General features: G+C 37.6%; 1 pseudogene; it reads right to left on the reverse strand.

The window, feature by feature from the left end:
* Positions 1–1,389: 1,389 nt before the first annotated feature.
* The window catches only part of LOC103198275, an 88,851-nt pseudogene continuing 84,178 nt past the window's right edge, over positions 1,390–6,062 (reverse strand).

Here is a 6,062-nt window from a genome sequence, read left to right on the forward strand (position 1 = left end):
GAGTCGGGGCTGACTCAACGGTAACATAACAACAAAAAACAAATTCTTGGTTTAGTGTTCTGCTCTCACTTTCTTAAAATTCTTAATATATTTTTTATTCTCCAAATCAGATCATGAGTTTGACTATATTCACTTTTTTTTTTTCTTACTGTGATTTGGGTAAAAGTTTACAGAGCATTCATTCTCCATGCAGCAGTTCATATACACATTGACTGCAATTCCCCCAATGTAACAGCTCTCTTCCTACTTCTTCCCCATTTACCTCTTCTGTGTCCTTCCTTCCTATACATTCCTTCCCCCTGAGCTTTCTCCTCATGCAATTACTGCCCTTCTGTTCTCCCATGATTGATTGTTCTAAGCAGTGTATCTTACCTGATGCAAACGTTCATCTTGTATGCCTGTCTATTGTTTGGCTGAAAGCCACAAGAAGGGTAACTAGGGGCTATAGTCTCAGAGGTCTCACCAGGCTCTAGCAGACCAGCAAACCTGGTCATTTTTTATGATTTTAAGTTTTGTTCCACATTGTTCTCCCACTCGATCCAAGATTTCCTTCACTGATCCCTTTCCCAGTTGTTGACAGTGGCAGCCAGGCACCATTTAGTTCTTCTGGTCTCACAGCCATATAGGCTGAGGTTCACATGGTCCACTAGTCCATTGGACTAATTGTTTCCATGCATCTATGGTTTTCTTCATTCTTCTTTGCTGAGGACAAGGAGAGACCCATTGTTGCATCTAGATGGCTGCTTGCAAGCTTTTAAGACCCCAGTCACTACTCACCAAAGCAGGATGTAGAACAATGTTTTTGTAGTATGCTATGCCAATTGAGCTTGATGTCCCTCATGACCATGGTCCCAAGCCCACAGGTCCAACTACTCACTCCCTTAAGGTTGTTGGCTGTGACTAAGAAGTTACCCTAACTTTACCCATCATTAGCTCTATTATATATATGGACATTCTTAAAGCCCATACAAATACGTATGTAGAAATATCCTCTGCCAACCTTAAACATGGTCATGGGTATATTACTTTTGCCTAGACATATCTGATCCTTTAGACTGTCTGTCCATCTATTTACCCATAGATTAATGTTTGTTATCACTGATAATACAGTTGTATAAGTAAATGGGTTTATCTTTGTTGTCTGTGCCTCTTGCGCACCTTTCTGTATCTTCCTTTTCCTTGGTGTTATTGTGTTGGTCGCTCAGTTTTGATATATCGCCTTTCCCTTCCCCAAATCACTACTTGTCTCTACCTGTCTAACAGTGCTCCCTCTCCTCCCCTCCCACCCCTGGTAACCAACAAAGAACTTTTCTTCCATATATAAACCTTTCCTTGACTTTTTACAATAGTGAACTAATACTATATTTGTCCTTCTGAGATTGACTTATTTCACTCAGCATAATCATACTCACTTTCTGGAATATGTGCAAACATAAAACAGACAGTGCTACATCTATTAGATACATGAAATATACCATATCAATACAAAAGTTTCAGCATTTAATGTACTTAAAATTTTTTTATTATTTGGGTGAAAGTTAACAAAGCAAATTAATTTTCCATACATAAACATTTAAATTCATATACATTTTATCTCATGACATTGAGCATTTAATGTATTTTTAAACATGAAAGTCTATCCATTTTTTTTTCATGATCTACTCAAATAATAATCTCATATATTAACACTATTTTCCCTGAAATAAATAATTTTCAAAGCTTTGGGGTATGTCTAATATGTAGATCACAAATTTTTGTTCATCTTTTAGGGCTATGAGAGCTTTTTGCCCCATAAGAAAGTTGAGTTGTACTGTGCTTTCAGCGCCTTTGTTTTTCAATAATACCTGGATGAACTACAAAGGAAAATTTTAAATTCTTAATAATTTTTAAACAACATGTTTTGCATTTTCATTTTGCACTAAACCCACTGCCATTGAGTTGATTCTGGCTCACAGAAACCCTATAGGATAGAGAAGAACTGTCCCAAATTGTTGATGAGGCTGTAAACCTTTATAGAAACAGACTGCCTCATCTTTCTCCCATAGAGCAGCTGGTGGGTTTGAACCACTGACTTTTTGGTTAGCAGCCCAATGCTTTAACCACAGCACCACCAAAGCTTTTTATTTTGCCTTGGACCCCACAAATTACGTCATTTGTCCTGACCCCTTCAAACTTGATTCTGTGCATAAATTCTGCTCAAGTCTGCCTGACGCCTGAACCATACATTCTGAAGGCAAATTGAAAGCAGTGCAAACTAAGATCTGACCCTCTGCCCACTGCAAACATGACAGAATTTTCTACTTGAACTTAATTAATTAGTTACCTGCTAAAACACTTTTTTGGGGGAATATAACAAATCCAGAGCCAACACAACATAAAATTCACAATATTTGGGATAAATTCCAAAGTTATAAGGAATCCTCAAAGTTGCCAACACTGAGATGAACAGGCTGTGGAACTGTCAGGTAAATCAAGAAACTGGGATCTTCAGTAATGAAGAAGATCAGAAAAGGTAAATATCTTACTAAATATAAAATACTATTTTTGTAAATTCTTTAATATATATGTCTGTTAATTAAAAATTATAACATTGTGCTGTGGGAATTATAATGTATTTTGATGTACAGTAAGTTTCCAGGTTAAGAACATCCAACTTACAGACAACTCATTTTTAAGAATGGACTGCCATTATATTAAAAATTTGAGTTAAATACAGTGGTTTGTAATAACAAAGGCACACACTACTTTATGACACTCATGAAAATACTGTGCAACTTTAGTGGTTCACTGGCTTAAGGAAGGAGAATGTTGCCCACCTTTTTAAGTGAGTTCACACTGCTTTTAACATTTTGTTGAGTGTGGACCTTTGTATTTGGTTTAAATTCTCCTCTTATTTACCTTTGTAACTATGCCTCCAAATCATAAATCTGATACAAATGCTGATGATGCATCCAAGAAAAGGAAAATGATCACGACTGAAACTAAAGGACTAACCTCATGGAACTAGAGTTGTTGTTGTTGTTGTTATGTGCCGTCAAGTCAAACCCAACTCATAGCAACCCCTCCTTGGGTTTCCGAGGCAGTATCACTATGGAAGTAGGATTGCCCAACTTTCCTTCTGAGGAGTGGCTGGTGGGTTTGAACCGCCAGCTGTCTGGTTAGCAGGCAAGTGTCTTAGCCACTATGCTACCAGAGGTCCCTGGAACTAGAGTAGCAGATGGCAAATAACATTTGAGGAAGAAGACCATGACCTAAAAACTCCAGTACTGAAAAAGTTTTTGATGAAAGGGTTAGCTTAAGCCTTTTATCTCACAGAAACAGGAATGGCAAAGTTAGAGGAACAAGATCCTAACACAAAAAGGTTCACCAAAATTTGCCATATGATTAGCAAGGGCCTCTGCTATTATAAAAGCATTTATGATGAAAAAAAAAGAAAAGCTCTGTACAAGCCTCTCTTGATGCCTACATAAAGAAATTGACTCCAGTCATAAACTCCTCCTCTCCAGAAACAGAGTAAAACCCTGACTCTCCAGCACCAGGCCCATCCTCTCCAACATCAACCCCATCATTTTCAACAGTAGTCATCTCTCTATCATCTTCTCCTGCATCATCCAATTATAATATTATCATAATGTTACCTCAGGAGCTCTGGTAGCGTAATGCTTAAGGCACGTGACAGCTAATCAGAAGGCTGGCGGTTCAAACCCATCAGCCACTCCTGGGAAGGAAGGTTGGGCAATCTACTTCTGTAGTGATACCGCCTTGGAAACCCAAGGAGGGATCTCTATGAGTCAGATCTGACTCGACGGCACATAACAACAACGTTACCTCATGAAAGCCCCTTCTGGAATGCAAGACATCAGTGGACTGAAAAAAGTGTTAACTTTTGATCATGATCTTTTTTTTCCTATCTAAATTGTTTTAAGAACTTTTTCTTTAATTTTACAGTAAACCTGCACACACACACACACACACACAGAGATTCTCTTTTCAGTATAGTACCGTATGTACTTACTTCTATTATTATTGTATTATTAGATTTAAGATATTGTAGTGTATTTGGAAGTGCTTCTTAAGTGTTTTATATGTATAGAAAGGTAAATGGCATAGTGCCAAAGGCACTTGACTGCTAACAAGAAGGTTGGTGGTTCAAACCCACCAGCCACACCTCAGAAGGTAGATTGGGCAATCTACTTCCATAGTAATACTGCCTTGGAAACCCAAGGAAGGGTCACTATGAGTTGGAGGGAACTCGACAGCACATAACAACAACAACAACAACATACACTAAGAACTAAGACAAGTATTTGACTTATTGTTGCAAAATAAGAATCATGTGTACCTGTTCTGATTTACCTACAAATTTGACTTAAAGACAGAACACTTAGGAATATATCTCATTCATAATCTGGGGACTGCCTGTTATAGATAGGACAACTATAACATAAAGGGCAGTGGGGTGTAAGTGGGTCCATGCAGTTGCAAGATTTCTACATTTTATGTGAAGTGTAAAATGTAATCTTAAAAACATTGTGAAAAATTGAGGATGTATATTATAGTCCCTAGAACAACCACTAAAAAAATAATGCAAAGAGGATAGTTCTTAAAAAAAAATAATAGGTAGATTAAAATTAAAATTTTAAAATCTATAAATAATTTGATAGAAGGCATGAAAGAGGAACCAGAGTAACAAAAAATAAGATGCAAACAAAAACAAGTAATAAAACAGTAAATCTAACTACAAATATATAAATAACTATATTGAGTGTTAATGGACTAAATATTTCAATTAAAAGACAGAGAGTATCAGAATGGACAAAAAGCAAGGCCCCATTCCATACTGTCTATGAGAGATGGACTAAAAATACTAAGATACAGATAGGTTGAAAATAAATGGATGGAAAAAGTTATACCATTCAGAGGAGTTCTGGCAAGATGGCAGAATAGGCAGACAAGCTACACAGACCCTCTGCAACAAAACAATGAGAAACCAATTGAAACTGATACAGAAGATGATTCTGGAACCCTGAGCTTTGAAGTCAAGGATAAAGAAGTGGATGGATTAAGGGACTTCTGGTAAGATGGTGGAATAGCCAGACAAGCTACACAAACCCTCTTCAACAAAGAAAAGAGAAATCAATTGACACAGATACAGAAGATAATCCTAGAGCCCTGAGCTTTGAAAGTAAGGATACAGAAGTGGATCAAACACCAACTAGTAGAAGAACCTGAATGAAAACAGTGAGTAGGGAGACAGACAGAGTTGTGGACTGTCAGCTCTCCTGGTGGCACAGACAGCCTGAATATTTCCAAGTGGTGTTAGGACCTGAGAATTAACCTGGAAATTGACCCTGTTCACCAAGGGCTGCATGGACTACTGCACAAGTGGCTGTCAACTAAAAAGGGAAGCAGCAAGGAGGGAAACAGACTGAGCTGTGGACTTTCAGTTGTCCAGAGGGTGAAGCCATTTTGAAGGTTTACAAGTGGTAGCCATTTTGGATATTTAAAGTGACAGCATTCTTATTCAGATTCCAGGGACCTAAGAATAGGCTCCACTTGCTTAAGATAGCACAGACATACAGGAGGCTGATGACTGAAAAAGAGACAGGTGGTGAGTGGATAACTGCTGCAAACTAGTGAATAGCGGAGCACAGTACCTCACTTACTCAGATACATCCAAACAAAACAAAGAAAATGAAAATCTTGGGTGAATTACTCCAACATACAATCACCAATTAAATATAAACACAAATACATCACAATGTCTCAGAGACAAAAGAGCATCACTGTCCACACAAAGAAGCAAGATAAAGCAGTAGAAACAAGGGACCAGGATACAGACCCAGAACACATCCTTGAGAAATAAGCAGCATCGGAACTCCCTTATAAGGAACTCAAAAGAATTATAGTCAGGTACCTTCAAAGGATAGAGAGACAGATCAAGGAAAACACTGACAAAATTGAGGAAAACACAGGGATAACCCTATAACAATTTCAAAAGACAATACAAGAACAAAATGACAAAATAAGTGAAAAATTAGATGATACAAAATCTACAGATA

Source organism: Orycteropus afer, unplaced genomic scaffold, assembly GCF_000298275.1.
Source record: "Orycteropus afer afer isolate SDZICR_OR568_19922 unplaced genomic scaffold, OryAfe1.0 scaffold00089, whole genome shotgun sequence".
In the NCBI taxonomy this organism is placed as follows: Eukaryota; Metazoa; Chordata; class Mammalia; order Tubulidentata; family Orycteropodidae; genus Orycteropus; species Orycteropus afer.